Raw genomic sequence first — 17,327 nt, 5'->3', positions numbered from 1 at the left:
CTCCCCGCCCACTCTACCTCTCCCCATGTGCTCTCCCACTCCCTGCACCATCTCCCTCTCCCCGCCCACACTCCCTCTCCACGCCCACTCTCCCTCTCCCTATCCCCACCCCCTCTCCCTCGCCCTGCCGTCCTCTCACTCTCCCCACACCTCTCACTCTCCCCGACCGTCTCACACTCCCTGCCCGCTCTCCGTCTCCCTGCCCCCCTCCGTCTCCCAGCTCCCTCTCTCTATCCCCGCCCCATATCCCTCTCACCATCCCCTCTCCCACTCCCCGCACAATCTTCCACTCCCCGCCCAATCTCTCTCCCAGGCCCCTCTCCCTCTCTCCGCCCCATCTCCCACTCCCCGCTCCCTCGCCCTCTCCCCACGCCCTTTCCCCACGCCCTCTTCCACTCCACACCCCCTTTCACTCTCCCCACGCCATCTCCCTCTCCCTATCCCCGTCCCCTGTCCCTCTCCCGGCCACTCTGCCTCTCCCCGCCCCCTCCCTCTCCCCGTCCCCTCCCCCTCTCCCCATCCCCTCCCGCTCTCTCCGCCCACTCTCCCACTTCCCATGCCCTCTACAACTCCCCGCTCCCTTTCCATCTCCCCGCCAGCTCTCCCTTCCCCGCCCCCTCTCCCTTTCCACATCCCCTCTACCTCTCTCCACCCCCTATCCCTCTCCCCACCCCGCTCCATCTCCCCAGCAATTCTCCCTCTCCCCACACCCTCTCCCTCTCCCCACCCCATCTAACACTCCCTGCACCCCTTCCCTTTCCCCACCCTCGATCTACTCACCCACTCTCCCTCTCCCCGCACCCTCTCCCTCTGCCTATCACCGCCACCTCTCCCTCTCCCTATCCCCACCCCCTCTCACTCTCCCCATCCCTCTCACTCTTCCCCACCCCTCTCACACTCCCCTCCCCCTCTCACTCTCCTTGCCCACTATCATTCTCCCCGCCCCCTCTCCCTCTCCCGGCCCCCTCTCCCTTTCATCTCTCCCACCCCCGCCCGCTCTCGCTCTCCCCGCCCCCTCACACTCTCCCCACACACTCTCCCTCTACCCACCCACCTCGCCCTCTCCCTATTCCCGCCCACTCTCCCTCTCCCTATTCCCGCCCGCTCTCCCTCACCCTGCTTCCGCTCACTCTCCCTGCCACTCTCCCTCTCCTCGCCCACTCTCACACTCCCCGCCCCGTCAAACACTCCCCACTCCCTCTCCCTGTCCAAGCCGCAGTCCCTCTCCATGCCCCCTCTCACTCTCCCAGCATCCTCTCACTCTCCACGCCCCCTCTCCCTGCCACCCTCACTCTCACCACCTCCTCTCACTCTCCCCGCCTCCTCTCACTCTCCCTGCCCCCCTCTCTCTCTCCCAGCCCCCTCTCCCTGTCCCCGCTCCCAGTCTCATACTCTGCAACCCCTCTCCCTCTACTTCTCCCGGCCCCCGCCACCTCTCCATGCCACATCCACCTCTCTCTGCCACCTCTCCCACTTCCTGCCCCACTCACTCTCCCCGCATCCTCTTACCCTCCCCGCCCCCACTCCTTCTCCCCGTCCCTCTCATTCTCCCCGCCTCCTCTCAATCTCCACGCCTCCTCTCACTATCCCCGCCACCTCACTCTCTCCCGGCCCTGGCCACCTCTCCACGCCACCACTCCCTCTCTCTGCACCCTCTCCCACTCCCCAACCCATCTCACTCTCACCGCCCCTACCCCTCTCCTCGCCCCCTCTCCCTCTCCCAAACTCTCTCCCTCTCCCCGCCCCCGCTCTCTGCCCCTCTCTTTCTCTCCGCCCCCTCTCCTACTCTCCGCCCCATCTCACTCTCACCGGCCCCTCTCCCTCTCCCATCCCCCTCCCCCTATACACGCCCCCTCTCCCTCACCCCGACCCCTCACCCTCTCTCCGACCCCTCTCCCTCTACCACCCCACCCCCCTATCCCCGCCCCTTTTCCTCACTCGCCCCGTCATCTCTCCCTCTCTCCGCATCCTCTCCCAATTCCCCTCCTCCCCACCCTCTAACCACGCCCTCACCCAGCCCCCTCTCCCTATCCCTGACCACCATCCCTCTCCCCACCCACTCTTCCCGCCCACTCTCGCTCTCCCGGCCCACTCACCCTCTCTCCGCCCCCTCTCACTCTCTCCACTCCCACTCCCACTCACTGGCCACACCCCCTCTCCCCGCTGCCTCTCCCTCTCAACGACCCCGCTCCCTCTCCCCACCCACTCACCCTTTCCCTGCCCCCTCTCTCTCTCCCTGCCCCATCTCAGTCTCCACGCACCCTCTCATTCTGCCAGCCCCATCTCCCTGTCCCTGCCCCATCTCTCCATGTCCCTGCCTCCAGTCCCTCTCCCCGCCCCCTCCCTCTACCCGCCCACTCTCACTCTCCCAATAACCTCTCCCCGCCCCCTCAAACGCCCCGTATCCCCACCCACTCTCAATAGCCCCACCCCCTCTCCCTGCACCCTCACCCACTCCCCAGTCCCTCTCCCAGCCCCCTCTCAGTTTCACCGCCCACTCTCTCTCTCTCCGTCCCCTCTCCTCACCCCACTCCCGCCCCGGCACCCTCTCCTCGCCCGCTCCCCTTCTCCCCGCCCGCTTGTCCACTCCCCGCCCTCTCGTACACTCCCCACTCCTTCTCCCTCTCCCCGCCCCCTCTAACCGCCCCTTCTCATTCTCCCCGCCCACTCACACTCACTCCACCCTTTCTCCCTCTCCCCGCCCATCTCCCTCTCCCCGCCCCTCTCACTCTCCCTCTCCACGCCCCCTCTCAATGACCCCTCTCCCCACCCCCTCTCCCTCTTACTCCCCCTGCCCACTCTCTCCGCCCCCTCTCCTTCTCCCCGCCCCCTCACACTAACACTGCCACCTCTCCCTTTCCTTCTCACCACCCCCTCTCACACTCCCCGCCCCCAATCACTCTCATGCCGCCTCTCCACGCCCCCTCTCACACACACTCTCCCACCCTCACCATTCCACCTCTCCTCTCCTTATCACCACCCCCTTTCCCTCTCCCCCAGCGCTCTCCCCGCCCCCTCTCCCCACCCCCTCACCTCTCCCCACCCCCTCTCCCTCTCCCCAGGCCTCTCCCTCTTCTGCCCCCTCTCGGCACCCACTCTCCTTCACCCAGCCCCCTCTCCCTGCTCCATCTCCATCACCCCGCCTCCTCACCCATCAGCCACACACTTTCACTCCCTCCGCCCCCTGTCCACCAACCGGCCCCACTCCCTCTCCTCACCCACCTCCCTCTCCCTGCCCCATTCTTTCTCCCCGCCCTCTCTCACAACCCCAGTCACCGCCCTTTCTCCCTATCCCCACCTCCTCTCACTATAGCCGCCCTCGCCTACTCTGCCCGCCCCCTCTCCCTCTTGCCACCCCTCTCCCAGTCCATGCCCCCTCTCCCTGTTCAGGCCCCCACTCCCCGCCAACTCTCAATCTCCCCACCCCCACTCCCTCTCCCCGCACGCTCTTACTCTCCCCGCACGCTCTCCCTCTCCCCGCCCCCTTTCCCCCTCCCCACCCACTCTCCCTCTCCGTCTCCCTGCCTCCTCTCACATACCCTGCCCCCCTCTCCCTGCCCCCTCTCACTCTGCCCGTCCCCTCTCCTTTTCATTACCCCATCTACCCTCTCCCTCTACCCACACCCTCCCCCCACCCTTTCTCCCTCTCCCCACCCCATCTCCCTCCCCACACCTCCTATGACTATCCCCACCCCGCTCCCTCTCCATTACCCCTCTCCTTCTCCCCGTCCTCACTCACACTCCCCGCCCCCTCACCCCACACCTTCTCACACTCCCTGCCCCCTCTCCCCGCCCCCTCGCCCGCCCCGTATCCCAACCTCTTCTCAATATCACCGCCCCCTAACCCGCCTCATCTCGCTCTCCCCTCCCTCTCTCTCAGCCCCTCTCCCTCTCCCCACCCCCGCCCCCTCTCCCCACCCACTCTCCTTCTCCCCGCCCCATCACACTATCACCGGCACCATTCCATTTCCCACTCCCCGCCTCCTCTCCCTCTCTCCACCCACTCTTCATCTTCCTGCCAGCTCTCCATCTCCCCTCCGCCTGTTCTTCTCCCGACCCCCTCTCACTCTCACCACCCTCTCTCCCTCTCGCCCCTCCTCACTCTTCCCATCCCCTCTTAAATTCCTCAACCCCTCTCCTGCTCCCTCTACACACCCCCTCTCCCCACACCCTCCCTCTCTCCGCCCCCTCTACATCTCCCCCGCCACCTCACCCGCTCCACACCCACTCCCCCTGTCCCCGCCCCCAGTCCCTGTTCCCGCCATCTCTCCCCATACGCTCGCCTTCTCCCCATATGCTCTCCCTCTCCCCGCCCCCTCTCCCTCTCTCCGCCCACTCTCCCTCTCCCCGCCCACTGTTCTTCTCCCCACCCTCTCCCACTATCCCCGCCCCCTCTCCCTCTCCCTGCCGCCTCTCCCTCTCGCCCCCCTCACTCTCCCCGTCCCCTCTCACTCTCCTCACCCCCGCTCCTGCACCCTCTCCCCGCGCCCTCTCTCCGCTCCCTCCCGTCCCGCACACCCTATCCCTCTGCCGCCATTTCTCACTCTCTCCACCCCTCTGCCTTTCAAAACCCCTCAGCCTCTCTCCGACCCCTATCCCTTTCCCAAAAACTCTCAATGTCCCCGCCCCTTCTCCCTCTCGCCGCCCCCTCTCTCACTCCATGCCCCCTCTCCCCTCACCCTCTCATTAACCGTGCACACGCTCCAGGACCCCTCCAACTCTCCAGTAACACTGTCCCACTCACTGCCCTCTCTCCCCTCTCCCTCTATCTGTCCCCTATCCCCGCCCACGGCCCCTCACCCCGCCCCCGCCCCGTCTCACCGCCCGCTCTCCCTCTTCCATCCCCTCTCCCTCTCCACAAAGCATCTCCCCTCTCCCTATCCCCGCCCCCTCTCCCCGCCCGCTCTCCCCGCTCCCTCAACATCCCCCTCACATCTCCCTACCCACCCCCCGCCTTTCCCTCCCTGACTCAACCTGCAAGTTAACCTTTACAGAATCCTGGACTAGGACTCCGAAGTCCCTTTGCACTCCAGACTTCTGAATTCTCTGCCCATTTAGAAAATAGTCTATGCCTCTATTGGCTTCCCAATCCCCTGGTTTCCCACTGCTCTTCGCTGCATTGTATGCTTTCTCCTTAGCTTTTATGCTGTCCCTGACTTTCCTTGTCAGCCATGGTTGCCTCGTCCTCCCTTTAGTATGCTTCTTCTTCCTAGGGATGAATTTTTGCCTCCCAAATTACTCCCAGAAACTCCTGCCATTGCCGTTCCACTGTCGTTCCTGCTATGATCATCTCCCAGTCAATTCTGGCCAGCTCCTCCCTCATTCCTCTGTAGTTGCCTTAATTCAACTATAATACCATTACATCTGATTCCAGCTTTTTACCTCTCAAATTGCACGGTAAATTATATCATATTATGCTCACTTCCTCCTAAGGGTTCTTTCATCTTAAGCTCCCTTATCAAATCTGCCTCATTACATACCTCCAAATTGCCTGTTCCTTAGGGGCTCCACCACAAGCTACTCCTAAAAGCCATCTTGTAGACATTCCACAAATTCCTTTTCTCGGGATCCACTACCAACCTGATTTTCCCAGGCTACGTGTAGATTGAAATCCCCCATGATAACTGTAACCTTGCCTGTTTTACAAATCTTTTCTATCTCCTGGTCTATATTGTGCCCCACATCCTGACTACTGTTCGGAGGCCTAAATAAAATTCCCATTATGATTTTTTTTTTACCTTTGCTGTTCCTCAACTCTACCACACAGATTCTACATCATCTGACCCTACATCATTTCTTGCTATCGATTTAGTTTCATTTCTTATGAACAAAGCATCCCCACCCCCTCTGCTAACGTGCCTATCTTTTCGATAGGATGTATATCCTTGAATATTTAGCTTCCAGTCCTAATCACCTTGCAGCCATGTCTCTGTAATGCCAACCACATCATAACTGCCAATTTCAATCTGCACCAAAAGCTCATTTATCACATTCTGTACACTGCGTGCATTCAGATAAAACCCCTTCAATCCTGTATTTCCCGTCCCCTTTCAACTCGATCACCCTCTTCCCGCCCCTCTCCCTCTCTACCCCACTCTCCATCTCCCCGCCCCCTCTCACACTCCCTCACACCGCCACCTCTCCCTCTCTGCTCCCCCTCTCCATCCCACCGCCCCCTCTCACACTCACTCACATTGCCCCCTCTCCCTCTTTGCTCCCCGTCTCAATCTCCCCGCCCTCTCTCACACTCCCTGTCCCCGCCACCTCGCCCTCTCTGCTCCCCCTCTCCATCTCCCCGCCCCCTCTCACACTCCCTCTCCCCGCCCCCGCTCCCTCTCTGCGCCCCCTCTCCATCTCCCCTCCCACCTCACATCCCCGATCCCCGCCCCCTCTCCGTCTCTGCTCCCCCTGTCCCTCTCCACGCCCATTCTCCCTCTCCCACTCCCCGCCCACTCTCCCTCTACCCGCACCCCCTCACTTTCCCGCCCCCTCACTCTCCCTCTCCCCGCCCCACTCCATCACACCGCCCCTTCTCCCTCTCCCCGCCCCATCACCCTCTCCCACCCCCCGCCCCCACTCCCTCTCCACGCCTCCTCTAACTCTCCACGCCCCCTCTCACTCTCCCTCTTCCCGCACCCATTCCCTCACAACGCCCCCACTCACAATACCCGCCCCCTCTAACTCCCCCCCCCCTCTCTCACTCTCCCTCTCCCTCTCCCGGTCTCCACTCCTTCACCTCGCCCCCTCTCATTCTCCGCGCCCCCTCTTCCTCTCTCTGCCTCCTCTCCACACCCACCTCTCCCTCTCCCCGCCTCCTCTCCCTACCCCCGCCACCCATTACCTCACACCGCCCCACCACCCACCCCACCCCCTCTCCCTCTCCCCGCCCGCTCAGCCTCTCCCCGCCCCCTCTCAAGATCCGCACCCCCTCTCCCTCTCCACGCCCCCTCTCCCCCTCCCAGTCCCCTCTCCCTCTCCCCGCCCCCTCTCCCTCTCCCCGTCCACTCTCACTCTCCCCGCACCCTCTCCCTCTCCCCGCCCACTCTCCCACTCCCCACCCCCTCTCCCTCTCCCCGCCCACTCTCCCCCTCTCCACCCCGTCTCCCTCTCACCGCCCACTCTCCCTCTCGCGGATCGCTCACCTCGCCCCATCTCCCTCTCCCTGCCCCCTCTCAATATCCGTACCCCCTCTCCCTCTCCAAACCACCTCTCCCCCTCCCCTCCCCGTCTCCCTCTCCCGGCCCCCTCTCCTTCTCCCTGACCCTTCTCCCTCTTCCCGCCCCCTCTGCCTCTCCCCGCCCCCTCACCCTCTCTCCGCCCCCTCTCCCTCTCCCCGCCCACTCTCCCTCTCCCGGAACGCTCTCCCGCCCCTTCTCCCTCTCCCCGAACACTCTGCCTCACCCGACTCCTCTCCCCGCCCCCTCTCAAACTCCCAACCCCCTCTCAATTTCCCCGCCTCCGCTGCCCGCCGCCTCTCCCTCTCCGCGCCCTCTCTCCTTCTCCTTTTCCCCGCCACCTCTCTCACTCTCCCCGTCCCCTCTCCCTCTCCCCGCTGCTTCTCCCACACCCCGCCCCCTCTCACTCTCCCCGCCGCCTCTCAATCTCCCTCTCCCCACCCGCACTCCCTCACCCCGCCCCCTCTCCCTCTCCCCGCCCCCTCTCCCTCTCTGCGCCCCCTCTCCATCTCCCCTCCCTTCTCACACTCCCTCTCCCCGCCCCCGTTCCCTCTCTGCGCCCCCTCTCCATCTCCCCTCCCATCTCACACCCCCGATCCAAGCCCCCTCTCCGTCTCTGCTCCCCCTGTCCCTCTCCACGCCCATTCTCCCTCTCCCACTCCCCGCCCCCTCTCCCTCTACCCGCACCCTCTCACTTTCCCCGCCCCCCTCACTCTCCCTCTCCCCGCCCCCACTCCAACACCCCGCCCCTTCTCCCTCTCCACGCCTCCTCTAATTCTCCACGCCCCCTCTCACTCTCCCTCTCCACGCCCCCTCTCACTCTCCCCGCCCCCTCTCACTCTCCTTTTCCCGCACCAATTCCCTCACACCGCCCCCACTCACAATACCCGCCCCCTCTTACTCTCCCCCCCCTCTCTCACTCTCCCTGTCCCTCTCCCGGTCTCCACTCCTTCACCTCGCCCCCTCTCATTTTCCGCGCCCCCTCTTCCTCTCCCCGCCTCCTCTCCCTACCCCCGCCACCCATTACCTCACACCGCCCCACCACCCACCCCTCCCTCTCTCCCTCTCCCCGCCCGCTCAGCCTCTCCCCGCCCCCTCTCAAGATCCGCACCCCCTCTCCCTCTCCACGCCCCCTCTCCCCCTCCCCGCCCCCCTCTCCCTCTCCCCGCCCCCTCTCCCTCTCCCCGTCCACTCTCCCTCTCCCCGCCCCTCTCCCTCTCCCCGCCCCCTCTCCCTATCCCGGATCGCTTCCCCCCCCCCCTCTCCCCCTCCCCGCCCCCTCTCACTCTCCCCTCCCCCGCTACCCGCCCCCTCTCCTTCTCCTTTTCCCCGCCACCTTTCTCACTCTCCTCGTGCCTTCTCCCCATCCCCTCTCCCTCTCCGCACCGCTTCGCCCACACCCCGCCCCCTCTCATTCTCCCCGCCGCCTCCCAATCTCCCTCTCCCCGCCTCCACTCCCTCACCCCGCCTCCTCTCATTCTCCCCGACCCCTCTCCCTCTCCACGCCCCCTCGCCCTCTCCACGGCCCCCTCTCCCAGACCCCTCTCCCTCTCCCTGCCCGCTCTCACTCTCCCCGCCCTCTCTCATTCTCCCTCTCCCCGCCCCCTCTCCCTTTCCCTGCACCCTATCCCTCACCCCGTCCTCTCTCCCTCTCTCTCTCCCCTTACTCTCCCCGCACCCTCTCCCCGCCCCTGCCCACTCTCCTTCTCCCCGACATCTCTCACTCTCCCCGTCCCCTCTCCCCGCCCCCTATCCCTCTCCCCGCCTCCTCTCCTTCTTCGCGCCCCCAATCCCGCTTCCCGCCCCCTCTCCCACTCTGCGCCCGCTCGCCCTCTCCCCGCCCCTCTCACTCTCCCCTCTACCTTTTCCTCTTCCCGCCTCCTATCTTTCTCCCCGCCCCCTCTCTCTCCTCGCCCACTCGCCCTCTCCCCGAACCTCTCCCTGTCCCGCTCAGATCTCTCCACATTTGGGCTCCCTAATTATTTACATTGCGCATGTGCAGCTCGCTGAAAAACCGCATATGCGTTCCTCGCTCCGTTTCCGTGCATGGGCTTCTCGCTACCAATTCACGCAGGTGCAGTTAGCTACCAGTCCGCATGTGCAACACGATCTATTTCCGCGCATGTGCAATTCGCTCCCAGTCCGCGCAGGTGCAGCTCGTTCTCCTCCGTGCATGTGCGGGTCGCAACCATTCGGCGCATGTGTAGCTCATTCCCAGTCCGCGCATGTGCAGCTCGCTCCCAATTCGCGCATGTGCAACTCGCTCCCAAGCCGCGCATGTGCAGCTCGCTCCCAATCCGCGCATATGCAGCTTGCTTCCCTTCCGCGCATGTGCAGCTCGCCCCAGACGAGGTCAATCCTGGAAGGGGGTGTTTTCAGTTTAATGGGTTAGAACAGGAGCGGAGCTGGATTAATTGCACAGATCATTCAAAGAGCTAGTGTTAACATGCTGAACCAAATGGCCTCATTCTGACTTGTATCGTTCCTTAATCCTATGATTCTGTGATTGTTGTTTCAGTTCTGGTGGATGGAAGATTCCAGACTCTGTTGTCTCAGTGTCTCACTGCTCCACATATCATCCAGGCTGGTTACAGGGTAATTTCAGACTTTCTAATATCAGATTTACATTCACTGTCCATCACTGTTCACATCGGTTACATTCATCAATATTTATAAACCTCATTTCAGGCTCACATCCCACCGTGGGACAGGGGGTGGTAACCAGGACAGTTTGTTTTACTTGGCAACGAAATCCCTGCGAGCGGACCCGAGATATAAAGATTAAAAACTGCAGCAGTTACTTCGTTTATGAGCTGAAGCCGGCGCCAGGCTGTAATGCTGCTTATTGCACAGGTACATTGTTGTTTATAAATGACACAGGAGGGTGACTCTGGATGTGCCGGGTTGCTCACTGAAATATTAATGTTCCACCTGCTCCTCGTTGTTGTGAGAACCACAACGAATAAAGGTTTAAAGCATGAAATCAACTTTACCCAAATCGATCGGGACATGTTTCAGACCCTGTTATCATCACGGACATCAAACAGACACACACAGATCAAGGGATAGGCTTTAAAGAGCCTGTTACAGGGGGAGAGAGGAGTGAAGAGGGAGAGCGGGTTAGGGAGGGATTTCCAATGCTTAGAGCCCAGGTAGCTGAACACACGCCTGCCAATGTTGGGGATCCGGGATTGGAGGAGTAGAGGTTTATTTGAGGGTTGTGGGTCTGGTAGGAATATTATTGTGATGGATTGTGGGGGCTGTGGGAGTGAACTGTGGACCGGGTGGGTGGGGGTGCATAACCATCAAGGATTAAAACACCAACATAACGGCCTGAATCCTCTAACCTCAGAATCGTCTGAGATTTGATACAAATGGGGAAATGTGTGAGGATCCTGTGGAATTCCTGATGCACACACACGCAATTAAATTGCCTGTGAGGTTTAAAGTTACGATGGGCTGATTCCCGTTGCTGGGTCTCTCCACAAATCCCTCTGGTATAATCTCCCAGGACTTCCCATCTCCGGTGGCTGAGGGGCCTCGTGCCCGGGAGGTACCCCGGGAGATTCACGAGGGAAACCCGGGGACTCCCCATGTGAGGGCTGCACTGATATTGCCCCGGAATATGGAACTTCCGATGGACAATTACGCTGCACAAGGAAATACCTAATTATCTGATTGAAGTTAAGGAATTTGGATGGTTCTGCGACATTTAGCAGAATAGTTACCCAGGAAATGTTAAAAAGATTAAAACCGCTTCTACCTGCTCAGTTAGTGAGGACCTGGCCCCCACCCCAGTCTCACACAGGACGACAGCACCCCCGTCCCCCCCCCACCCCCACCCCCCTCTACCCCCTGACCACGGCTGCACTCTGATATCCTACTGCCCTCTGGATCACAAACCCAAACCCCAACTACCCTTCCCAAATAACGACCACCTCCACAACCTCTGACTATCCCCCAAGCCTAACCACCAACCACACCCCTGATTATGCTCCCCATCCCCTGCACGTGGTTACCCGCACACACGCTCGAGAAAACCACAACAAATCTTTCCTCCCTGAATTGACCATACCCTCTCCCAAAACCTCCCAACATACAAGGCTGCCGTCTCCAATTCCTGACTAACCCCCAGCCAGACGACTCTCCTCCCTACTGTCATGTAGTGATTGAGCGGTGTCTTGTTCAGTCAGCGAGATGAATGTTATGAAGTGAGCGAGGTAACTCTTATTAAGTGTCCCCTGCCCAGCATCATAAACCCCTCCCCCACAACACCCCACAGACGGCCGAGCAATCCATCAATCCCAACCCACCCCATTCATACCACCACCACTTCCCCAACATCATATCTAACACAAGTACATTCACCCAGACTTCTTTAATTTGCTGGGACTTATAAAAGTGCCTGAAATACCACAGCGAGTTCTGTAAAAAGGGCACATGTCTTCACTTGCCCTGAAGGTGCCAACCAGCATTGATACGGCTCGAGGAGCTGCTGCGATGCAGATTTCGCAAAAGGCTGAATGCAGTGGGATTTAGTGAGTGAGGGGAGAAGGATGTAGAGACTGAGGGGAGTGGGATGTAGTGACTGAAGGGTGTTGGGTGTAGTGACTGATGGCATTTGGATGCAGTACCCGACGGGAGTGGGATGTAAAGACTGCGGGGAGTGTGATGAAGTGACAGAGGGGAGAGGGATGTAGTGACTGAATGGATTGGGATGCAGTATCTGAGTGGAGTGAGATAGATTGCCAGATATCTATAGTGGGATGTCGTGGCTGATCGGAGTTGGATGTAGTGGCTGATGAAAGTTGGATTAATTTATTGAAGAGAGTGGGATGTCGTGATTGAGGCGAGTGGGATATATTGACTGGTGGTAGTGGAATGCAGTGACTGAGGGAGTGGGTTATATTGTCTGAGGTAAGTGGAATGTAGGGGCTGATGGGAGTTGGATCCTGTGACTGTTGGGAGTGGGATGTAGTGACTGAAGCGAGTGGGATGTAGTGACTGAGGGAAGTGGGATTTAGTGATTGAGGTGAGTGGGATATTGTGACTGAGATGAGTAGGGTTTAGTAACTGAGGTGAGTGGGATGCAGTGATTGAGGGGATTGAGATGTAGTGACTGAGGTGAGTGGGAGGTAGTGACTGAGGCGAGTAGGATGTGGTGACTGAGTGGAGTTGGATGCAGTGGCTGAGGGGGGAATGATATAGTGACTGAGCATAGTGGGATTTTGTGACTGATGGGAGTGAGGTGTTCTAACCGAGGGGAGTGGTCTGCAGTGACCAAGGCGAGTGGGATGTAGTGAATGAGGTGTGCAGAATGCATTAACTGCGGGAGGGATGATATTGTGACTGAGGGGAATGGGATACAGTGAGCTAGGGGAGCGGGATGCAACACTGAGGGGTGTGAAGTGCAGTGAATGAGGGGACTGGGATGTAGTGACCGAGTGGCTTGGGATGTAGTGCTCAAGGGGTGTGGGATGTAGTGATGGAGGTGCGTAGGTTTTATTGACTGATGGGGCAATGATATTGTGATTGATGGGTGTTTTGATGTAGTGAGTCAGGTGCGTAGAATGTTTTGATTGAAGGGAAATTACATAGTTACTGAGGGGAGTGGTATACAGTGACTGAGGGAAATGGGATGTCCTGACTGAAGAGAGTGGGATGCAGGGATAAGGGGAGTGGGATGCAGTGACTGAGGGGAATGGGATACAATGCCTGGGGCGAACAGGATGTAGTGGCTGAGGATTGCGGGTAGTAGTGACTGAGGGGACTGGGGTTATTAAATGCGTTGAGTGGGATGTCGAGACTGATGGAATGGAATTCTATGAATATGGGTTGTCATATTTATGTATCGGGTCAATTTAGTTCTGTCACCGAGCATACTGGTTCATAGTTAGATTGGCATCTGTGAGTTACTAATATGAACTGTTCAGTCATCTGCGCAGATTTCTGTTTATATTCCCACACTCCAGCACCAGAGTCTTCCACAATTCAGAAACCCAAATACACAACATCACAAAAACCCACTGAAAAACCATCTTCTAAACCCGCTGGGTCTGTCAGCTCAGGTATCAGTATTGTGTGATTAAATCAATCACATTCGTTACCCAAAGCGCCTACTGAAATGTTCACTCCCCGAGTACCACACATTCTCAATAAGAAAAGCATTCTCTGACGACATATTGTCAATCCCCATCTCCAGTCTTCCTCTGATTTATCCCTTCCAGAGAGGGAGGGCAGTCAGGTCTTGTGATGGGTCTGGAAGCATCTGTGGAAATGATTTGTGCACTCTGTGTGTTCCTCTCTCGTACCAAGTGGTTACACGGACCACTTCGTTCACGTTTATGTCCAGGCCGCTCACGACCATCCTGCTCTCCTCCTTCATCAACCCCTATTCGTCTTTTCAATTCTCATTCATCTGTTTATCTGGCATTGATCTCAGCCAATCTGGGAGGAGGTTCTACATTTTCACCTGATTCCAGATTCTAAGTAAAGTCATTTGTTGAAATCCATCTTTTGATGTACTATTGATCATACTATACACTCTCTCCATCTGAAACAGCCTGTCCGCCTCTTCATTTGTCCACACAATGCCTTTATCTCTCTCTCTCTCCCTATCTCTGTATCTCTCTGTCTCTCGTTTTCTCTGTGTCGTTATCTTTCTCTATCTCTCTCAATGTCTTCCTTTCCTATTCTCTCCAACGATACTTATCAAATGTCATTTTCCCTCTCTCCGTTTGCTACTGTATTTTATAATGTTCTATCTTGCTCTCTCTACCCATCCCTCTTTATCTCTGCTATTTCTATCTCCATCTCTCTACCTCTAAAACAAATTGTGTGCCTCTGCCTCCCTTTATATCTGTGACTTTAAATATCTCTCTTGCTCGCTCTCTCCCTCGTAATCTCTCATTCCAATTCTCTCTCACACCATTTATAACTTAAACTATCAAACTGTAGTTCTCTCTCCCTATTATCTCTTCCTGTTTCAAACGTCTTCCCTTCATGGTGTTGCTCATTGTCTCTATCTGTCTCTCTTTCGCGCTTGCGTGTCTATATCCCTCTTTTTCACAATAACAACAGCTCTAACTCTCTAGCTATCGTTAGTTGTGCCTTTTCTCTAACACTTTCGTCCCATCAAGCCCTGTCTCTTTTACTAACCGCCGATCTCCTTGAATCTGTATGTCTCTATTTATATCTACCAGTCGCACTCTCTTTAACTCTCTCTCTCTATCTCTCCCTGTTACTGAGTGTATCTCTCTCTGAGTGTGTGAGTCTATCCATCTCTCTGTCTGTCTCTTAAGCTCTAACTCTTTATAAAACTTTCCCTTTTACGAATCTGTGTCTTTCAGTCTGCACGTTCCTCCACTCTTAGTCTAGAGAATATTACTGTCTGGCTATTTCAGTGTCTCCACCTCTCAGACTTTTCTATCTTTGGGCGTGTGACAGGCCAGAATCTGAATCACTCTTTCTCAAAAACTGAACAGGAAACAGATTTACCGTTCGAATTCTCACATCGAGCCAAATTCACAAACACTCTCGCTTAGTCTCTGAATTACTCAGGCCAAAGTCCCTTTTCACTGACTGTGTCCCCATCACTGACAGCACATTGTATAAGTCCCTGTGTTATACTGAGCATTGATGAGGCCCTCTCCATCTCAGCTCCTTGCTGCAGTCATTGAAAACTATTCAGGCAAATGTGAATTAATCCAGAGACAGTTCTTTGTTTAACTATTTAACTTACTTTAAAATCTACTAGTTGTAGGCTAGAACAATCTCTTACTCCGCAACTGAACTTGAAACAGATTTTAACATTTGAATATTCAATTTGGACCAAATTTGTGAACGAAATGGTTCAGTATTAGACAGTTCACAGTGAGAGAGACAACGGCAGTGGCCACAGGAGGTTCTGGCGGGACCGATGACAGTGGCTTCGTTTTCTCCATATTTCGAGGGAGGGCGTTGAGTGAGGGGTGGGTGCCGTCAACATATATGTGGGTGTGATGTGGTAACTCTCGGAGATTTCACGTTTCCCGTCCCCTATATCCGACTGTGTAAGACAGCAACACTCAGGAACACAGAGTGAATCTTGGATTGCCGGATGTCGTTTTGCTATGGGGACGAAGTGTATTTGGAATTGTGGCTATTCACCTGGGAGATAACAGGGAACTTCAGAATAGAGCGCATTCAGTGAGCAGGTGAGGGAGTGAGAGGGGGAGGCTGGTGGAAACCTGATTCAGAGAAGGGTCCAGATTTCCAGCATTGAATTGTGGGTATTATCCATGTGGGTGGAGAATGATACTGAGGTAATTTTTGCTTTGTGGCTAAAAGTTGCAGTGTGACATTAACTGTACTTCATGCATCAATACGGGACATCTTTCTGTCACTCAGACCCAGGCTCCGCACTCACTGACCCGTGTGTAAATCACACCGTCCTGGACCAGCCCTGGAGGAGCATCGATTGTACTGGGGCTGAGTGCTCTACCAGTGGAAGTGTGATAGGGACCTGAAGTACGGATGGTACCGATTTAACAGGTAACTTGAAGGGGGAAATCCAGGTCAACCCATCAATACAAAGATGGAGGAGAAATCTGAGGTAAAGTTATCAATAGGCGTGAATTGAACATAGAGAAGAGAACAAAGGGCGATTGGGGGAATCATTCCGGACAATGGGATACGGAGTGAATACAGGGAATGGGGAAGGAGTGGATTCGACAGAGACAGAACATAAAGGGGATGTGGAAAGGAGATACAGATAACAGGGAGTTACTCGGACTAGTGGGGCTTGGGACTGTCAAAACTGGGAAGTGGCGATCCACTGGGGTCAATGCTGGGACCATCGCTGTTTAACATTTACAATGTCCCAATATGGACACACGAACCAGAATCACATCATCAAAATCTGATGCTGATAGCAAACTGCACAGTGTAGCTCATACAGAAGGACAGTTGACATGCTCCAGGAAGGTGTGAGCACATTTGCAGAATGATGGGGTAATTAGCAAAGGAACTCAAAATTCGGTCATTGTGGGGTGGGTGAATGAGGCAGAAAGAGTCACGAGGTGATAAAGATTAAGAAAAGAGAGAGTCTAAATGACACAGAGGTGTAGAGGAATCTGACAGCACAGGTACACAAAGCAATAAAAACTGACACAAGTCAATAAGGTCACCAGGAAAGAAACAGCGCTCTGGGGTAAATTTGTAGAGTACGGGACTGAGAGAGAGAGATGGGATGTTAAACCTGTACAGAAGTTTCATTTATTCAAACTTGGAGCTCGTGCACAGTTCCGGTCTCTGTATCTCTCAGATAGACCACACTCGGAGCACTGTGCACAGTTCCGGTCTGTGTATCACTCGGTTAAACGACACTCGGAGCACTGAGCACGGTCCTGCTCTCCGTATGCCTCGCTCAGACCACACTCGGAGCACAGTGCACATTTCCAGTCTCTGTACACACGGTTAGACCACATCCAGAGCACTGTGCACTGTTCTGGTCTCTGTATCTTTCAGTTAGACCACATTCAGAGAGCTGTGCACAGTTCTGGTCTCTGTACCCTCGGTTAGACCACGTTCAGAGCACTGTGCACAGTTCTGGTCTCTGTACCCTCGGTTAGACCACATTCAGAGCACTGTGCACAGTTCTAGACTCGTTAACTGTCAGTTGGACCATATTTGGAGCACTCTCCCCGCCCCCTCTCTGCACCCACTCTCTTTCTCCCATCTCCCTCTCGCTGCCCCCTCTCCACGCCCCCTCGCCCAGCCCCCTCTCCTGTCACCCTCTCCCTGCCCCATCTCCCTCTCCGCACCTCCTCTCTCCCTTCCAACCCCCTCTCCCTCTCCCCATTCCCTCTCCCCGCCCCCTCTCCCTCTCCCCATTCCCTCTCACCGACCCCTCTCCCTCTCCCTGCTCCCTCTCTCCACCTCCTCTCTCTCCCCGCACACTCTCCCTCTCCCCGCCACCTCTCATTCTCCCCGCCCCCTCTCACTCTCCCCGCCCCCTCTCACTCTCCCCGACCCCTCTCACTCTCCCCGACCCCTCTCCATCTCCCCGACCCCTCTCCATCTCCCCGCCCCCACTCCATCTCCTCGCCCCATCCCCCCGTTCCCATTCCCTCTCCCCGCCCCCTCTCACTCTCCCCGCCCCCTCACTCACCC

The 17,327-nt window shown here is 57.1% G+C and overlaps 1 long non-coding RNA gene across 1 annotated transcript in view; it reads left to right on the top strand.

Moving 5' to 3' along the window:
* Positions 1-17,327, top strand: part of LOC144673818 (uncharacterized) — a 37,957-nt gene that overhangs the window by 8,209 nt on the left and 12,421 nt on the right. The window contains exon 2 of the long non-coding RNA XR_013574431.1: positions 9,694-9,770. This is a non-coding gene — a long non-coding RNA (uncharacterized LOC144673818). The remainder of the gene's footprint in view (positions 1-9,693; positions 9,771-17,327) is intronic.

This window comes from Cetorhinus maximus, unplaced genomic scaffold, assembly GCF_964194155.1.
Source record: "Cetorhinus maximus unplaced genomic scaffold, sCetMax3.hap1.1 HAP1_SCAFFOLD_482, whole genome shotgun sequence".
NCBI lineage: Eukaryota > Metazoa > Chordata > Chondrichthyes > Lamniformes > Cetorhinidae > Cetorhinus > Cetorhinus maximus.
The sequence above is the reverse complement of the archived record's forward strand: the minus strand, read 5'-3'. Positions and strand labels throughout refer to the sequence as shown.